Source organism: Chiloscyllium punctatum, chromosome 22, assembly GCF_047496795.1.
Source record: "Chiloscyllium punctatum isolate Juve2018m chromosome 22, sChiPun1.3, whole genome shotgun sequence".
In the NCBI taxonomy this organism is placed as follows: Eukaryota; Metazoa; Chordata; class Chondrichthyes; order Orectolobiformes; family Hemiscylliidae; genus Chiloscyllium; species Chiloscyllium punctatum.
In genome coordinates, this window is record NC_092760.1 from 49,799,335 (window position 1) to 49,818,458 (window position 19,124).

At 39.3% G+C, this 19,124-nt stretch overlaps 1 protein-coding gene across 1 annotated transcript in view; it reads left to right on the forward strand.

Moving 5' to 3' along the window:
• Nucleotides 1–19,124, forward strand: part of lrp5 (low density lipoprotein receptor-related protein 5) — a 206,997-nt gene that overhangs the window by 141,554 nt on the left and 46,319 nt on the right. The gene's annotated exons all lie outside the window — the stretch shown is intronic.

A 19,124-nucleotide genomic window follows, 5' to 3' on the forward strand; every position in this document is an offset into this window, starting at 1 on the left:
GGTTTTGCTCATGCTGGGTATCAGGTCCTTCGTTCTGGTGAGTTGTTGTCTGAGAGTGGCTGTTAGTTTGTGTGCTGTTATGAGTCCTAGTGATCATAGTAGTCTGGCTGTCAGTTCGGAAATGCTCTTGATGTATGGTAGTGTGGCTAGTCCTTTGGGTTGCGGCATGTCCTCGTTCCGTTGTCTTTCCCTTAGGCATCTGTTGATGAAATTGCGCAGGTATCCGTTTTTGGCGAATACATTGTATAGGTGTTCTTCTTCCTCTTTTTGCAGTTCTGGTGTGCTGCAGTGTGTTGTGGCCCTTGGGGTGGTTGCTTTCGTAGTTCAGGACTTGGTCTGTGTGTGTGGCTTTCCTGTATACCTTTGTGGTGAATTCTCCGTTAGGTGTTCTTTGTACCATCACGTCTAGGAATGGGAGTTGGTTGTCCTTTTCTTCCTCTCTAGTAAATCGGATTCCTGTGAGTGTGGCGTTGATGATCTGGTGTGTGTTCTCTATTTCTGTGTTTTTAATGATTACAAAGCTGTCATCTACATATCTGACCCAGAGTTTGGGTTGAATTTGCGATAAGACTGTTTGTTCTAATCTTTGCATTACCGCTTCTGCTATGAGTCCAGAGATGGGTGAGCCCATGGGTGTGCCGTTGATTTGTTCATATATTTGGCTATGAATTATGGCTGAAAATAACATTTTCTTTTGGGCAAATTTAATTTCATACAAATGTTATGCACAAACAAAAAACAGATGTGTCCTGAAAATGACAGGTAATGTTTTTGGCTCTTGAGCATGTTATAAAAGAAGCTTGCTCTGCTCAACCCTAAACTTGCATCTTCACTGCCTCTAAAAATCCTGAGCAGTGAATAACAATGAAACTGAAAAGGTTCACTGAAATTACACTTAATTATGATTTTCTATAAGTTATACAAAATATGTCATGCTCTTAAGGAAATTAAGCAACTAGAGCAGGTTTGTGTGCAGACAAGTTAAATTTGCATTGCAGTGAAATTTTGGCTGAACCAGTTTCAAAGTGATTTGACCAGAAGGGTTTTGGCACAATGATGAGTAGTCTTTGGATCAAAATGTTTGATTCAAATAATATGTTTAAGGGCTGCATCCTATCAGAGCTTCTCATAGGATTGAGGTAATTTTCCTTCTCCGAATGTAAGCATCACAACAGCATATGTGATTCTTCAGTTTTGCTGCAAGTTGTTGGCAAACTGTTGCAAGCTGTTTTATAAGTTCTGCGCTAGCCTTGTGTATTGAATGATTTTTGAATCTTGTACAGTAGCAAGCTGAAAGAAATGGAAGTTGAATGACAGGTGTTGGTGTGTTGCTGCGTGATCACAGCTGGTGATGTGATTGACAGTCACACGTGTTACAATGGATAAATCATTGCCTGTCAACATAAAGGTCTAGCTCTTCCAATGGGAAGATTGTCACTGCAGCAGCAAAAAAGGGGATTTTACATTAGGACCATGCAGGTGTCCTGATGCAGCTGACTACGTGGGGATTGCTGTGGAAATACTTCAGGAACGCTTCATAAAAGGTCCTCCATTCTGATTCTTCCATTCAGAGTCTTCCCAGGGTTTCAACTGACTGAAACAGCTACCTACAAATTTAGGAGCAGTTAAAACCTGTCATAATTCTTGGCTCCTAAGTAATGATTCACTCCACATGCCACTCACCTCTGACCTCTCCTTCAAAATCCCACAGATGAACAACTACTAAACCAGCCTTCCAGACCCAATGAACTCTGACCCCAACCCTCCTTATCCACCTGAGCTACCATATCTACCTGTGCCTGCCATCTGAGCTACTTACCAACCTCTTTCCACACAGCTGCCACCTTGTTCCCTTAATTACCTTACTTACTTCCCTTCTCTTATTATAAACGTGCTTTTAGGAACTTTATATCCTGGAGTGCAGCAGAAATTGCTGCGTAAAAGGCATATGGTTTTATTGTTGATCTGTTTCATTGCTGCCTGTGGGAATTCCTGGACTGCACGAACTGAGAAGGCTGTCAACCTGGAAGTTCGCATGGAGAACTTCTCTAAAGGATAAGTGTATTCTTTCTTTTGTCCAGTGAAGACTAGAAATAAGATTTCTGTTCCTTGTTGGAAGGTATAGGCCATAGCCACTCTAGAGTATCTTGTTTGAGATGATTAGCGACATGATTCTGAGGAAGATGTGATAGGTATATGATTTGTACACATTTGAACTTAGTAGAGAAACTTCTATGACAGTGAAATAATAGTGAAGGTTGTAATAAGACTGCAATATTTGGGATCCAATTTAAGATATTTCAGAGCCTTCAGTACATTATATTGTTCAAATACAGTATACAACAGAACGAAGAGCGGAGTAGGCAGTTCACCCCTCAATTTAATACAATCATGACTGATCTCATCTGGGTCTCAAGTCTACGTTCCAGCCTTCTCTCCATAACCCTTTAAGCCATTCCTTATTAAAATTCTATTTCTTGCTTCAATTATTCAGTGTCCAGGCATCCACCATACTCCCGGGTAGTGAATTCCACAGATTTGCAACTCTTTGAGAGAAGTAACTTCTCCTCTCTTGTTTTAAATCTGCCACCTTTTAGCTTAAAGCAAGACTTAAAGCTATGACACCCAGATCCCTCTGCACCAAAGTATTTTGAAGTTTTTCTGCGTTTGGATAGTAGATTATCTTTTTATTCTCCTGTCCAAAATGGATAACCTCACACTAATCCATGTTAAACTCCAGCTGCCAAATTTTGGCCAATTCATTTAACTTATCCATATCCATTTATAAATGTCTTATTTCTTTATTGCAACTTATTTTCTCACCTATATTAGTGTCACCTGGAAATTTGACTATAGTTCATCCTATCCCAGAATCCAAGTCATTAATATAGATTGTAATAGTTGGGGCCTGAGGACCAAAAAAATGACACCCCACTACTTAGAACTTTTCAACCAGAAAAAGACCCATTTATCCAGAGTTTCTGCTTGCTGTTGGTTAGCCAATCTTTATCTAAGCTAATCAATTGCCCCTAACCCCTGTTATCTTAAGTTGTGTATTGATATTTTGTGCAGTTCCTTATCAGATGCTTCTGGAAGTCCAGAAACCAAATTCCTTTTATCTACACGGTGGCTCAGTGGTTAGCACTGCTGCCTTGCAGCGCCAGGGACCCTGGTTCGATTCCAGCCTCGGGCAACTGTCTGCGTGGAGTTTGCATATTCTCCCCGTGTCTGTGTGGGTTTCCTCCGGATGCTCAGGTTTCCTCCCACAGTCCAAAGATGTGCAGGAATTGGCCATGTTAAATTGCCCATAGTGACAGGTGCATTAGTAGGGAGTAGGGGAATGGGTCTGGGTGGATTACTCTTCAGAGGGTCAGTGTGGACTTGTTGGGCCGAAGGGCCTGTTTCTGCACAGTAGGGAATCTAATCTAATCTCCCTTACTTGTTACAACTTCAAAACGTCTTGGACATTAGTCAAACATTTTTTTACCGTTCATAAAACTATACATTTGCATTTATTGCTGTAGACAGCTTGCCTCCAATTATTATTCTTCTGCCAATCCATAAAAAGTAAAAGCAGCCCTTTCAGTTTACAGATTTTGCCTTGCTATTCAGTAAGATGATGGTTAGTCGGATTATAACCTTAACTCTTACTTTATTGTCTGCTTACTCTCTCTCTCTCTCTCTCTCACTCTCACTCTCTTCCTTCCCCACCCAAAGCCTTGTCTCCTTTGTAGATTACAAATCATTGTCCATCAGCTTTTGAAGGTACCCCACTCACTTAACCTCCACCTCTCTCTGGAAGAGAATTTCATATACATTTTTGACAGAAGCAATTCTTCCTTGTCTCCATCTTAAATAGGAAACCCCTTATTTTTAATTTGTTCCCTCAAGTTCTAGATTCTCTCACAAGGGAGAAATCCTTTCAGTGTTCACCCTGTCAAAGTTCCCTCAGACTATTTTATGTTTCAATAAGATTACCCCTCATTCTTTTACACCCCAAAGAGTATAGTCCCAATCTGTTCAAAGTTTCCTCATAGACAGCCCCTTTATCACAAGAATCAGTCTAGTAATGTTCTATGGACTGCTTTCAGTACAAATAAATCCTTCCTTGAGTATGTATTACTCCAGGTGTGATCTCACCAATGTTCTGTACAGTTGCAGCATGAACTCCCTACTTTTACATTCCATTCCATCTTGCAATGAAAGCTGACATTCCATTTGCTTTCTTCGTTCTGTGCTGCACCTGCTAATGTTTTGTGATTCATGTAAAATGACATTCCAGATCCTCTCTACTGCTCTTCATTGAAGTCTCCATCCATTTTAATAACTTTATGTACTGTGTGAACATTTTTGAATATTGTATTCCATCAAATTTTCCCCACTCACTTAATATGTGTACATCTCTTTTTAGACTTTTGGTATTTGCCTCACAACTTGCTTTCCTATCTGTCTTTGTTTGCAAATTTATTGATGATACATTGCAGTTGGTCTGTTATCCAAATTATTAATCTGGATAGTAAAAAGCTGAAGGTCATTTTGGCATTCCTTTAATTACAGTTGCAACCTGAAGTTGATGTATTTAACCCAAACCCCTGCAACCTGTTCAGTAGCCAATCTTCTATCCATATCAACATCATCCCAGCACCATGAACTCTTAGTTTAGTGTGACAAAGGTTGTTGTACATGCTGAATGTCTTTTGGAAATCATCACACTATATTTACTGGTACTCCATTTTCCACCCTATCTGTTGCATCCTCAAAAGAAATTGTCAAACACCATTTCCGTCTCTCAAAAACGTGTTCGCTTTGTCTGATTGTACTGTAGTTTTCTAAACAGTTTGCAACTACTTCCTTAATGGATTCTAGAGTTTTCCTAATGACAGATATTAGACTAATTGGCTTAGAGTTCCCTGCTTTTTAACCTTCCTTTACATTTGTAATTTTTTAATCCAATGGGACATTCCCAGAATCAAGGGTATTATGGAAAATTACAACCAATGCAGCTACATTCACTGCAGTCATAATTGGCTGGAGAAGAGATTTGCATGTTTTCTTCATCCACCTCTCCCTCCTCAAAATTCCCATTTCCAACCAGAAATCCAGTACAAGAGCAATAATATTCCCAAACATAACTATACTAGGCATATAATTCTTGGCTGTTCTGCAGTCTACAATTTTTGATACTTAACTGCTTTTGATTTATTAAAAATTAAGCTGATCTTAGAAAACTCAACCTTGTGAGGCCAAGTTTTGCAGATTTAGAGTACTTCAACAGATGTCACCTTGGATCTTTTGTAAAAATATTTTGTATAATTAAATATATTTTCAAGTCAGAATGTGCATTATGTATTTTACTCTGTTTCCTTTAATCAAGACAGTACACATATTCATGTTACCAGTTCCCACTGTGTAAATAATTTTTAAAACTTTATGCTCAAGGTAATCAACTTCCTCGTATTTGTGAAGTGATCAGGTTGATATAGGTGTGTTTCCTCCAACTTACATGAATCCTGTCCTGGTCTGGTCAGGAAAGTGTGTGAGGTCAAAGATAATGGTTCTGAGGGAGAGACTGGATGCACTCATTTCTCTAAAGCTGGTTAGAGATCAATGGGCTAACTGGACTAGGATGTACCAACAATAATCATTTATCATTTTATAGTGGTACATTCTGTCCTTTAAAAGTCCTTTCTATATAACTCAGTTTCCATTTTAATTATGGACAAAGTAAATTGTTACCATGCAATTGCTCATTCTCCAAGTGACTTTATTGATGGCATTAAAGGAAATGGAGTTAACTTCACTATATTTGAATGGGATGGGAAATGCAATGTTATTTTTTCCCCATTTCTTGTTGAAAGCAGAACATTTGTTCTGAAATGCTTTTAAGCAGAAACTCAAAAGATTGTAAATAAAGTGGAAGGCAGTAGGGGATACTCGATGCAAATGAAGCTAAGGTAGAATCAGCGAACACAGCTGATAGCTGGATGTTAGTGATGATCGAATTTCAATGGTTTAACAAGAGTCCAGGGTAGTTCAGTTTTCTATTCTTCAGGACTCTATCCCTCTGAAGACTCCTAGATATTAATTTCACCTTCATTCTCACCACTGTTCTGAAATCCTAACAACCTCTTATACTGCCAAATCCTATTTCTTAGACTTCCTCAGCACATTCTCTGAACCCTAAAATCCTAGATTTCCATTTCCAAATCCCAGGAAACCTCTTGATATTCAGTACTTTCCAAACTAAATCTAGTCTGAATGATTCCATTGTCCGAACTCAAAGCTCCCAGGTTCCAGCTACTGCTAAAAAAACCTCCAGAATCTACTCGTTCTTAAAATGATTGGATATGTTCCCAATGTTCCTGCATCCTAAGAGAAATCTGAGTTTTGATAGGTCATTGTCTCTGATTCTTAGAAAAACTCTAATTTATCATACGTTATATCATAAAAGATCATTTGAAAATGTAGAGATATGCTATAGAAGCTAAGAATAGATTACTTTGGAAGCCAAGTTCTCAATTTCTCACCAACTGCATCCACTTAGATAAGCTTCAAAATAGAATGAATATAAAATTCTTGTGGACCTGTTCAATTACAATCAATACTGAGGACAATATCAGATCTGAACTCTCAAAGAAGGATATTTTTCAAAATCAACTTCAGTTCTTATGAAAATTTCTATACCAAAAGTTGAAATTTAATCCAGAATTACAAAAGGTGTCATAAATTCGGCCAAGTTTTAGGAAAATATAAAATGTTTACTAATGTAACAAAAATAATAAAGGTTGGCAAATAAAAGGAGGTGGGGGGTGTCAAAATGATATACATTCACTATTCATGGAAAATACTTGGTGTTGAGTAATCCAGGTCAGTTCACCACAACTTAAAAGATACGAAGAAGCACTTTGTAAATTGATGCTTGGCATTCTTCACAGTCTCAGGCAAAATGTAACTTTGACTTTTCAGCGGTGAGATAAACCCATTTGGATACTTTTATTGGTCGTTTTATTCTCTGGACTTTATTTAACTCACTTGGCCTGCTCCTAAATTCATCTTGTTTTATAGTTAAATGTCTCCATAGTTTTTGAAACATTTGTTTGTGCAAATGGTAGTTTGAGAATTCCTGGTTAAACAATTTGGTATTTGATTGTGCTGCAAGTTAGTTTCACTTGTGTTTTTTTGTCTGTCCCTTCCATTGATTACTTTTGAAATTACCAGGAAATGAAAGTAATAGAAGAAATGATAAGGAACAGTGGAGTAAATTAAAATTGAAAGGCTATTGAGAGACTCTAAAGTTGGGAATGCAGAAGAGGGAAAGGGGAATGCCTCGGCCAAGGGGAAATTTAGAGAAAATGATCAGTGGGATGGGGGGCATGAGAGGATGAAAGAGATACGGTTGTGAAGTCTTGATTCTGGAGGGGCTGAGCTATCCTCTATCTGGGATAGATTTGTGGTGAAGTTCTCTTCCATATACAAAACTGTCAAAATTTGCCTTCTTTCTCTCCGTGGATTTGGGCTGAACAAGGATGGATTTCATATTTTGATCGGAAGGGAAAATTACTAAAAGCTGAAGGTGACCAATTTTGATTATATTTCTCAGATGGTATTGGAGATTTAATTGTTTTCAATGTTTCAGTTTGAAGGATGACAGTGGTTACAGAGCCACCCAGTGGTGATATGTGCAAATTTGAGGCTGATTTGGTGCTTCAGGATATAAACTACGCCAAGTATCCTCTCCCCCCACGATGTCAATGGATATAGAGAACTTAAGATAGACCTAAAATGTCAATAAATGGATAAATGTAGTACTTTGAGCAGTAGTTCTATTTATTTATTTCTGCTGTAGTTATTTATATCTTTAGTTTCTCTCAATGGAGAGTTTTAGTATTCCTATTCCCATATTCTGGTCCCTATACATGGTAGTTATAGAAACCACTCTTATTTCTAAACTTGAAACCTTTTGAGAGGATGTTCTTCGTTTCTTAAAACAGAGTTAATCTTGCTTTCTTGTTTAATTTAACAATGGCATTTAAAAATACTGATCGTTCAATTATCTAATGAATGATTGCTTACTTAACCCCGTGTCTCAGGCTACCAATTACGAATGCACTTGCAAAAATTCTCATTTCATCACTTTGCTTGACTTGTCAAAAATACATGAATTACAAAGAACATTAGTTTCACTCCAGAAAACAGAAATCATGGAAATTTAGATAAGCAATGATACACTGACCCATGCAATTCACAATTTCAGATGATTAATTTGCAGTCATATGGCAGTGGAACCACAGTATTTGTTGTTGTATGTGTAATTTACCAAAAAATTCTAAATCAGATTCAAAAGGTTAAATAATATGGGCCCCTTTCTAGTGTTTTGAAAGTTATGTTGTAAATAATTACAATCTTCACTTGAGACTTTGTACCTGCAATCATTTGTTAAAACATCAAATCTAAGATTCTTAATTACGGAGGAACCTTGATTAGCTGAAGGACACGAGCGGAGAGTATTTTGTTCGGTTCATTGAATTCCTGGTAATCGAATGCTGGATAACATAGTTTAGCCAAGCATCAGGACCTTACGATCTTGCCAGATAATCTGAAATTCAGATGATCAAATGCTGGTTGGTCGAGGTTCCTTTGTATATAAAGTGGAGAATGAAATATACAATCAGGCAAATGGTACATTGAGATTTTAAAAGTGACATTTATTGAAAATGCTGCTGAATTGTCTCTACTCAGCAGGTTGAAATTATGGTAAACACTACAGAGGAACCTATTTGAGATCCCTGATCTTAGTTTATGAAGCCGAAATCTGTTAATCTCTGGGGAACCAATGCTGTTGTTAACTTTCTGCAGTGTGTTAGTACTGACCTAGTTACTGTAGCAAGATTGAGAGCACCTCAATTCTCTCCTTAACCAAAATTCACCTCCTCGCGCTTCTCAACAGCAACATTCCTTAAGCTGAGCAATGAGAGAGAAAGAGCTAAGGTAAGTTATACAAACTAAGGTCCTGTTTTGGCTCAGGTGACCTGCCAGCAATGCAAGAAAGTTTTGAATTCTGCAGAATAATGCTGTGCATTTACCTGCTAAGTCATTGAGAAATTTTTGCATTATGTAATCAAACTTGGAGTATTTTTCCATCTGGCATAGGCTGCTCTCATGGTTTTTCCTCTTAGACTCTGTAGAAACTTTCATCCTGTTCAAGAGCAGTGTTCTGATGTGCACGTACCTGCAAAGATCTTGAGGGTATTCTTCATTTTTTAAAAAATTATTTAATTTGCAAATCCAAAGAGAGTTGTTTTTTTCTTAAAATAGTTAATTAACCAATTGCATTTTCTTAAAGTAAAAGTATATTACAACTGGCTGTAATCTACAAGGATACAATTAACAACACAAGTGAATCTTGATAAACACAAATTGTTCACAGTGAGACGTGCCATTTGGCTCGAAAGATCTATACCAGAATATTAACCTCCACTCAAGTGGTCTTGTGATGCAATCATAATATGCCTACCTCTAGGCCAGAAAGCCTTGATTCAATTCCCACCTGTTCTAGAGATGGGTCATAACATGCGTGGTATGATTCAGCTCCTCTGACCTATATAACCTAGAGCTTCTGTTACACACAAAAAGTACCTTGTTTTGTTCCAATAAAAGTGACATACCAAAAGGATCTGTTTTGGGTCCACTGCTGTTTGTCATTTTTATAAATGACCTGGATGAGAGCGTAGAAGGATGCGTTAGTAAATTTGCGGATGATACGGAGGTCGGTGGAGTTGTGGATAGTGCCGAAGAATGTTGTAGGTTACACAGGGACATAGATAAGCTGCAGAGTTGGGCTGAGCGATGGCAAATGGAGTGTAATGCAGAAAAGTGTAAGGTGATTCAGTTTGGAAACTGTAACCGGAATGCAGAGTACTGGGCTAATGGTAAGATTCTTGGTAATGTAGATGAGCAGAGAGATCTCAGTGTCCATGTACATAGATTCCCTGAAAGCTGCCATTCAGGTTGATTGGGTTGTTAAAGAAGGCATACAGTGTGTTAGCTTTTATTAGTAGAGGGACTGAGTTTCAGAGCCATGAGGTCATGCTGCAGCTGTACAAAACTCTTGGTGCAGCCGCACTTGGAGTATTGCATACAGTTCTGGTCACTGCATTATCGGAAGGATGTGGAAGCTTGGAAAGGGTGGAGAGAAGATTTACTGGGATGTTGCCTGGTTTGGTGGGAAGGTCTTGTGAGGAAAGGCTGAGGGACTTGAGGCTGTTTTCGTTAGAGAAAGGCTGAGAGATGACTTAATTGAGACATAGAATAATCAGAGGGTTAGACAGGGTGGACAGTGACAGCCTTTTTCCTTGGATGTTGATGGCTAGTATGAGGGTCATAGCTTTAAATTAGGGGTTGATGGATATAGGACAGATGTCAGAGTATTAGGGGCATGGAATGCCCTGTCTGTAACAGTAGCAGACTTGTCAACTTTGAGGGCATTTAAATGGTCATTGGATAGACATATGGACAAAATGGAATAGTGGAGGTTAGATGGCCTTCAGATTGGTTTCACAGGTTGGTGCAACTTCAAGGGCCAAAGGGCCTTTACTGCGCTGAAATGTTTTGTGTTCTATGTCTGAACAGAATGATACATAATCTCCACTCAAGTTTCCTCTCAGTTTACCTCAGCAATGTCCTAAATGGCCTCAGTTCAAACATGGACAAAGAGCTGAATTCCAGAGGTGAGAATGATGGCCCTGAATAGCAAGGCTGCATTTGACCGAGTGTGGCACGAAGGGTCCCTAGCGAAACTGGAATCAATGGGTTTAAAGGGCTCGCGCTATAGGAAGATGGTCATGGTTATTGGAGGTCAGTCATCTCAGCTCCAGCACATCGCTGCAGGAGTTCCTCAAGACAGTGCCCTAGATCCAACCATCTGCAGCTGCTTCATCAATAATCTTCCCTCAATCATTGCATAACAGACAATAGACAATAGGTACAGGAGTAGGCCATTCTGCCCTTCGAGCCTGCACCACCATTCAATATGATCATGGCTGATCATCCTTGATCAGTATCCTGTTCCTGCCTTATCTCCATAACCCTTGATTCCACTATCCTTGAATGCTCTATCCAACTCTTTCTTAAATTAATCCAGGGACTGGGCTCCACTGCCCTCTGGGGCAGAGCATTCCACACAGCCACCACTTTCAGGATGAAGAAGTTTCTCCTCATCTCTGTCCTAAATGGTCTACCCCGTATTTTTAAGCTGTGTCCTCTGGTTCGGCACTCACCCATCAGCGGAAACATGTTTCCTGCCTTTAATAATCTTATATGTCTCAATCAGATCCCCTCTCAGTCTTCTAAACTCAAGGGTATACAAGCCCAGTCGCTCCAGTCTTTCAGCATAAGGTACTCCAGCCATTCCAGGAATTGACCTTGTGAACCTACGCTGTACTCCCTCAATAGCCAGAATGTCTTTCCTCAAATTTGGAGACCAGAACTGCACACAGTATTCCAGGTGTGGTCTCACCAGGGCCCTGTACAGCTGCAGAAGAACCTCTTTGCTTCTATACTCAATCCCTCTTGTTATGAAGGCCAGCATGCTATTAGCCTTCTTCACTACCTGCTGCACCTGCATGCTTACCTTCATTGACTGGTGTACAAGAATACCCAGATCTCTCTGTACTGCCCCTTTACCTAAATTGATTCCATTTAGGTAATAATCTGCCTTCCTGTTCTTGCCACCAAAGTGGATAACCATACATTTATCCACATTAAATTGCATCTGCCATGCATCTAACCTGTCCAGGTTACCCTGTAATCTCCTAACATCCTCTTCACATTTCACCCTGCCACCCAAATTTGGTAATGTTATTACTAATACTATCTTCTATATCATTAGCATATATTGTAAAAAGCTGCGGTCCCAGCACTGATCCCTGCGGTACCCCACTGGTCACTGCCTGCCATTCGAAATGGAGCCATTTATCTCTACTCTTTGTTTCCTATCAGCCAACCAACTTTCAATCCAAGTTAATACTTTACCCCCAATACCATGCGCCCTAATTTTGCTCACTAACCTCCGATGTGGGACTTTATCAAAAGCTTTCTGGAAGTCCAGGTACACTACATCTCCTGGATCTCCCTCATTCATCTTCAGAGTTACATCCTCAAAAAATTCAAGAAGATTAGTCAAGCATGATTTCCCCTTCATAAATCCATGCTGACTCTGACCTATCATGTAACTCCTATCATGTCCTAGATGTGTCGTAATTTCATCCTTTTATAATAGACTCCAGCATCTTTCCCACCACTGAGGTCAGACTAACTGGTCTATAATTTCCTGCTTTCTCTCTCCCACCTTTCTTAAAAAGTGGTACATTAGCCACCCTCCAATCCACAGGAACTGATCCTGAATCTATGTTTAGCACTATTCGCAACTCCTCAGATACTGAAGTAGGATTGTATTGTTCAAATGCAACAAGATCTGGACAATATCCAGGCTTCGGTGACAAGTAACATTTGTACCACACGATTGCCAGGCAATGACCATCACCAATACGAAACAAGCTAACCACCACCCCTTGACATTCAGTGATGACACCATAACTGAATCAGCATCCTGGGGGTTACAGTTGACCAGAAACTCAACTGGACTTGCCACATACACAGTGGTTACAAGAACAGGTCAGAAGCTGCAGCAAGTAACTCACCACCTGACTCCCCAAAGCCTACCATCTACAAGGCACAAGTCGGAAGTGTGTACTTCCCACTTACTTGGATGGGTGCAGCTCCAACTGCATTCAAGCAGCTCTACATCATCCAGGACACAGTAATCCACTTGACTGGCACCACATCCACAACACCTGCACCCCCCACCACCAACACACTGTAGCAGCATTGCATACTGTCTATGAAATGCAGCGCAGATATTCACTGAAGATCGTCAGACAGCAACTTCCAAACCCATGATCACTTCTGTTTAGAAATACTAAGGCAGCAGATACATGCTAGTTCCCCCTCCAAGCCACTCACCATCCTGATATGAAAGTATATCCCGTTCCTTTACTATCGGTGAGTCAAAATTCTGGAATTCCCTCCCTAATGGCATTCGAGGTCAACCCACAGTAGTTGAATTGCAGGTGTTAAAGAAAGCAGCTCACCATCGCCCTACCTTTTCAAGGGCCTTTAGGGACAGGCAATAAATGCTGGTCAGCCAGTAATGCCCAACTCCCATAAATGAATAAAAAAAAGCATTTCCTTCTTTTCTTTCTCATGTATTTATTTAGCTTCTTAAATGCACCCATCATTTTTTCCTCCAACCACCACATATTCCCACCATTGTCGAAAGAAGAGGTGTCTCCTGAAATTTTTAAATAGCAACTAATATTTATGTTCTCTGGTTTTATATTCCCTATTTTTTCTACCTCTGTCCTGTCAGAAAACTTCATGGTTTTTAAGCTATCTATTTATTCACCTTTATTTTTCTGGAGATAAGAATTCCATTGTATTGGTGGTTGGCACCTCTCCGTTCTGGTATCATTTTTGTAAAGCTCTTTTGACTTTCTCCAGGGTTTTTAGATCATTTTTTGTGATATAGAGACTAGAACTGTTCACATTATTCCCAACATGTTTTAAATAAGGTTCTACAAATGTTCACGTTTAGAATTCATTGTTTAATTCGATGATTTCAAATAATCAAAGTATCTGAAGGGGAGGGATATTTATATGCATACCCAATCTAACAAAAACATGCACTTACATAACGCCTTTTCTGCAGCAAAACATCCCACATATTTCACAGCAGCTCTATAATTCACAGTTTAGCAAAATCCAAAATATGAGTCATTACAAGTGAAGAAAATATGCTTGAAAAAATGCCTATTTTCCACAGCTTTTATACTGGCTGAGACACGAAGATTCAACTCCTGTTCCTTTTGGAGTCTCAGGATGGTACAATAAGCCCATCTAAACAGGTACAGTTTCAATAGTGGTACCTGAATTACATTCCTCAGAATTTGATGGTCTTTAAACAAAGTGGAATTTGCAACTGTTGCAGTCAAAGCAATTTACACATTCTTCCTCCAGGCTAGAACAATACTATGTATATACAAATTCCCTTAGCTGCAGTCAACAGATTAGCTCTTTTCCCTCTTACTAATGCGCTTTTGTGGCACGGTGGTAATGTCCCTACCTATGAGCCAAGAGGCCTGGATTCAAATCCCGCTTGCTTCAGATCTGTCGTAGCATTTCTGAACAGGTTGATCAGTAAATATATTATCCCACTTGCTAATGGGCTGTTAAGCCTGGGATCAGATCCAGTCTGCTCGAGGGATGCATCACATCTGAGCATGTTGATGGGAAAATATCTTCTCCCCCGTACTCCATGGAGATGTCGAACAAGGATAAACCTTTATTTGGAGTTACCATTCCTCCTGTTTGCAATGGGGAAATTGTATCCGATTTTTTAAAAAAATTGATTTGTGTGTTTAGATATTGTTCCCTGTGGGGGCAGACATTATAAAACAATCGACACTGGGAATAATCTGGATCAACTATGCCATTGCATTACAATGTATCGTTCAAAAGAAATGATAGCTTTTCCATGTAGTAAACATGACTTCTGTGATTATATATTGGAAGAGACTGGATTGAGTGTCGGCACACACAAGATTGGGTTGGATCAGGTCAGATATTAAAACACTAAAAATATTAAGCTCAGCCCTTATGGAGATAGGACAAAGGGTAAATGGGCAGCCAACCCCTTCTCAGTAAGGGGGTTGTCACGTTAAACATTTTAAGAAGCACGTCAGTTAAATGGATCCTGAAGCACCATGACAATTGCCAGCTGAAGTGAGGGAAGGACAACTTGGGAGGAGAAAGTAAACGTCACTGCTTGTGGGCCAGGAAGAGCAGGACTGTGGACTGTTGCAGTATGAAACCACTGACTGGAAGCCCAGCTTGTCAGGTAGGCAGACTTTTCGGCAGAGAAATTTGTTAAAACCCGACAGCATGAAAGAAAACCTGCATTTCTGGGATTCCTGTCACAAACTGTGTACTCCTTACATCCATCCCACAGTACCTGTGAATATCCAGACTATTGACTTTGGGACATCCACATGGCTACTTCCGTATATGGCAAACTTTCTATTACCTGGCACCTATGGAACCAGGTGTGTGCTAGTTGATCAAATATTCTGGATAATCAAGAGGTCCACAAAATAAAGGAAAAACACAGTAATTAATAGTAATGTAATGCAGAGATGTACACATCACTGTTATACTTTATTTCTAGCATAAATCATTTAAATAATAATGCAGTTTAGCCTTAAATAAAACTTACCAGCACAGAGCCCTCTCACTCACACCCTCAACTGACTACTTGGACATCGCTGTGTATCACATTATTTAAGGAAAAATTGAATCAACTGTTGATGCTTCGTGTGAGCAGCAAGTATACTTACATTAAGGTAAATAACTAAAACTAATAATTGGGCTGAATAATACAATAAATTTCAGTAAAAATATAGTAAACTACAGGTATTTAAATTTTTGCTGGTTTATCAAGAGTCCCTTTCCGTAAGGTGTCGGTTAAATTGAAGTTTGTATTACTTTTATAGCTTGCTTCACCTTTTCCATTTAGTGTCTTTCTCTATTCGCTTTCTCACGCATGCTCACCACCATGCCACACAATAATATCTATATTCCATTCCTGTGGTCACGTCTGACTAAAGCGATTAGTAGGCCCCAAGAAAAGTCTTGCTGTCAAAATAAATTCAAAACTCAACAATTTTTTAAAAACATGATCACACACAAACCCGAATTTTCAAGTCTTTTTCACATGTGCTCTGCATAAAAATACAGCTGGTCCCTTTTAGATTATGAATTTGTATCAACCCAGAACATACCGAGCATTCATTGGTCATCTTCTATAGCAAGACTGAGTACATTTACATTCCCAAGGAGAAATCTGGGAGTAGTGCCGGAGTTTGTTTCTATTACTGAAAAAAAAACTTGTATAAATAAATACTTTGATATCAAGATAGCAAAAAGTCAAGTTAAACACTCTTATAGTGCAGTCACTGTTGGAATATAGAGGAACACAGAAAACAATTTGCACAGTAAAGTCTCATGAATAGCTTTGAAGTCAATGTTTGCAATGTTGATCATTATACATTATACTAACTCTAATCCGATCACCACTATTGCTTATGAAAAGGATCATTTATGTTCACCTGAAAGGATAGGAGAGTTTTTTTGATGCCATTTTAAATCAGAAGCTCAAAGTTATATTCTGTAATTGATTGAGTTAATAGAAGTGCAACTAATACTCAGATAAAAGTATTTTATTGTATACCATGAGCGCAATTTACGGGTGAGAGAAAAAAAGACATGTAGAGACTTAGCATTGTTGTCACTTTTTAAATTTATAGTTTCTATCTTGGAACAGGAATCTTGGAAATTCTTCAGTTAGTTTCACATATCAGGAGTATTTTGGATGAGTAACATAGATATTTTATCAAAGCATTTGTAATATGTTATGGCTTGTACTACAGGACAGAACTCGTAGGTGCTGATTGAATGAAGGGAATGTGGCACCAAATGCTCTGTCTCCTGTACCACTGCTGAACTCTTCTCCAGCTGCCTTACCTTGTAATGCTCTCTACCCTTCACCTTACACTCCACTATTTCCTAGCCCAGTCTATAATTCTCAGCACACCATTGCCACTGTGTACTGCTTCATTCCCTTCCCTCAGTGCTCACCCCAATACACTATCAGCTTTACGATCTGGCTTTGTTACCTCTGTCTTTTCCTTGGTTTCTCTTCCAAAGTGTTATAGGAATAGTTTTCATTTGTGTAACACCTCTAATTTATTGAAGCTTACCAAGGTGCTTCATTTGAGCATAAAACAAGTTGACACCAAATCACCCAAAGTGGCTTATTTAATGAAATTTGGGAGCTATGCATTTCTGAAAGGAGAAATCACTCTAGGCTTCCTCAGAAATGCAGAGCCATATGTCCATTCTGATGATTCTTTCAGAGTGTAAATTCAACCTGAGCCCAGCACACCTGGAGCAATGGTAGTAGTGAGTCTGTTACAGATGTGGGGAATGGGGCACTGTGAAGCAGCTGTGAGGAAAAGGCTCCATTTCAGAGGGAACAGAAGGTGCCATCCCCAAAGAGACAGCCAAGGGCACACAAAGCTTCTGAGCTTTTCTTTCCCAAAAACCTTTTTACTTCCACAAAGACATTTGGCATGGCACAGCTTTTGGATACACTGGTTAGTATTCCAGCTTTTCTGATTGACCGTTCAATCAGGATGCTCCAATTGGCTAATCAGGGATTCTACAGAAGCACTCAAAGTTGCCTATTTGATGAAGAGCAATTAAGTCAAAAAATTGCCTGTCCATCTTGCACGCAATGTTTGCTGGTAGGATAAGGGTGGGTGGCGATAATATTTGGAGGGCAAAGCCCAATGAATTATTTTCATATTGATATAAGGTAAATGGTGAAAGAAAGAGGGAGGGGGGAAGAGAGAGGGAGTAAGGGGGGAATAAAAGAGGAAAAGAGATGAGAGAGTGGGAAGAGAGAGATATGCAGGGTTATGGGTATGGAATGGGTGAAAGGTAATGACTTATCTGATCAGCCATGATCGTATTTGGTGTAAGGCAGGTTCAGTGGGCAGAATGGCCTACTCCTGTTCCTGTTCTTTTGTCCCTAGGAAAGGGGTGTGCATTATGGGAGGAGGGGAGAGCGGAGAGTGTGTTGGTGAGGGGGGGGGGGGGAAGGGGGGGAGCGAGGGAGAATGTAGGGGCAGATATTCAGGTGCCACTGAACATGCCCTGGCCGCACTTAGACTGCAAACAGGAAAATCACAGCCATTGTGTCTTCATTTCAGCTTTAACATCACTATCTAGTGATGTTTCCATTTCCTCTGAATGAAATGGCCAATTAATGTCAAATTGCACACATTTTTTCTCTGTGAAAGAAAATGGGAATTTATCAAAGAGCTGGTCGGTGGCGCATGTTACATCACTGTTTAAAGAAGATGATTGGGTTAAGGAAGGAAACTGTCAAGCAACTAGCCTTGTGTCAGTGGTGAATAAAGTTGAATTTGTAACATGGACTGACATTATCAAGCACATTGTGAACCACGCACCACTGAATTTGTGTGAAACATCACATTTGACCAATTTCTATGCTTCTACAAATAAATACATTTTAGACGTCTTTCTTAATATTTTAATTTTCTCGTTTCAAATTGTTAAAGAGAGATTTCCATTTATGTGGTACTTTCACAATCTTTGAAGTACTTTTGAAATGTATTGTCATATTATAATGAAAATTTGCAGAAAACAGCAGAAAATTTGCAAACATGAAGTCCTGCAAATAGCATTCAAAATAAATAACCAGATCATCTGGTGGTGTCGGTTTCACAGGACATTGGGGGGACCTGTCCTGCTCTTTAACAAATGATGTCATGGTCTCCTTTACATCCACCTGTTAAAGCTGATGATGCCTTGGTTTAACATTTCACAGCAGATGAAACAGTGCAATATTGTCTCCCACATAAGAGCAAATGATCAACTAAGCTTACGCGCTCAAGACTTGAGTACAGCCTTCTGACTCCAAAGCAAGAGTGCTGCTACTCAGCAAATACTGATAACTTGGTGAGGTGATAATGGTGCAACTGACAGGGTTTTACTTTTTTGCATACTTTTTGAGAAGCAGTTAAGTGATATTCATGGTAAAGCAAGCCGAGCTGAAACTGAATCTCCTCATTTAACCTTTCTCTTTTTAATTCCTTTCAGTTGCCCCTTTATTTTGCATTGGGTTTTCAATTGTTTTAAATCAACAAAGCTCTCATGTTCTTGATCTGATGTAATATGAAAACATGTGTGCTATCATGGAATTATGAATTAACAAGTTTCAGTCCCTTGCACAGTTGGGGTTTAACAGTGGAAATTGCATTATTTTGTTTGTCACCTTAGTCAGAATTTGTCTTTACACCTCAAAGATTTTGTAGTGATATGCAAAATTAAATGGCTTTTGAGCAAATTACTTCTCCAACTCAGTTGGGAGCGGTCATTGGATTGGAACCTGTGCATCGAGATTAATGAGGTGCACTAGTTTTGCA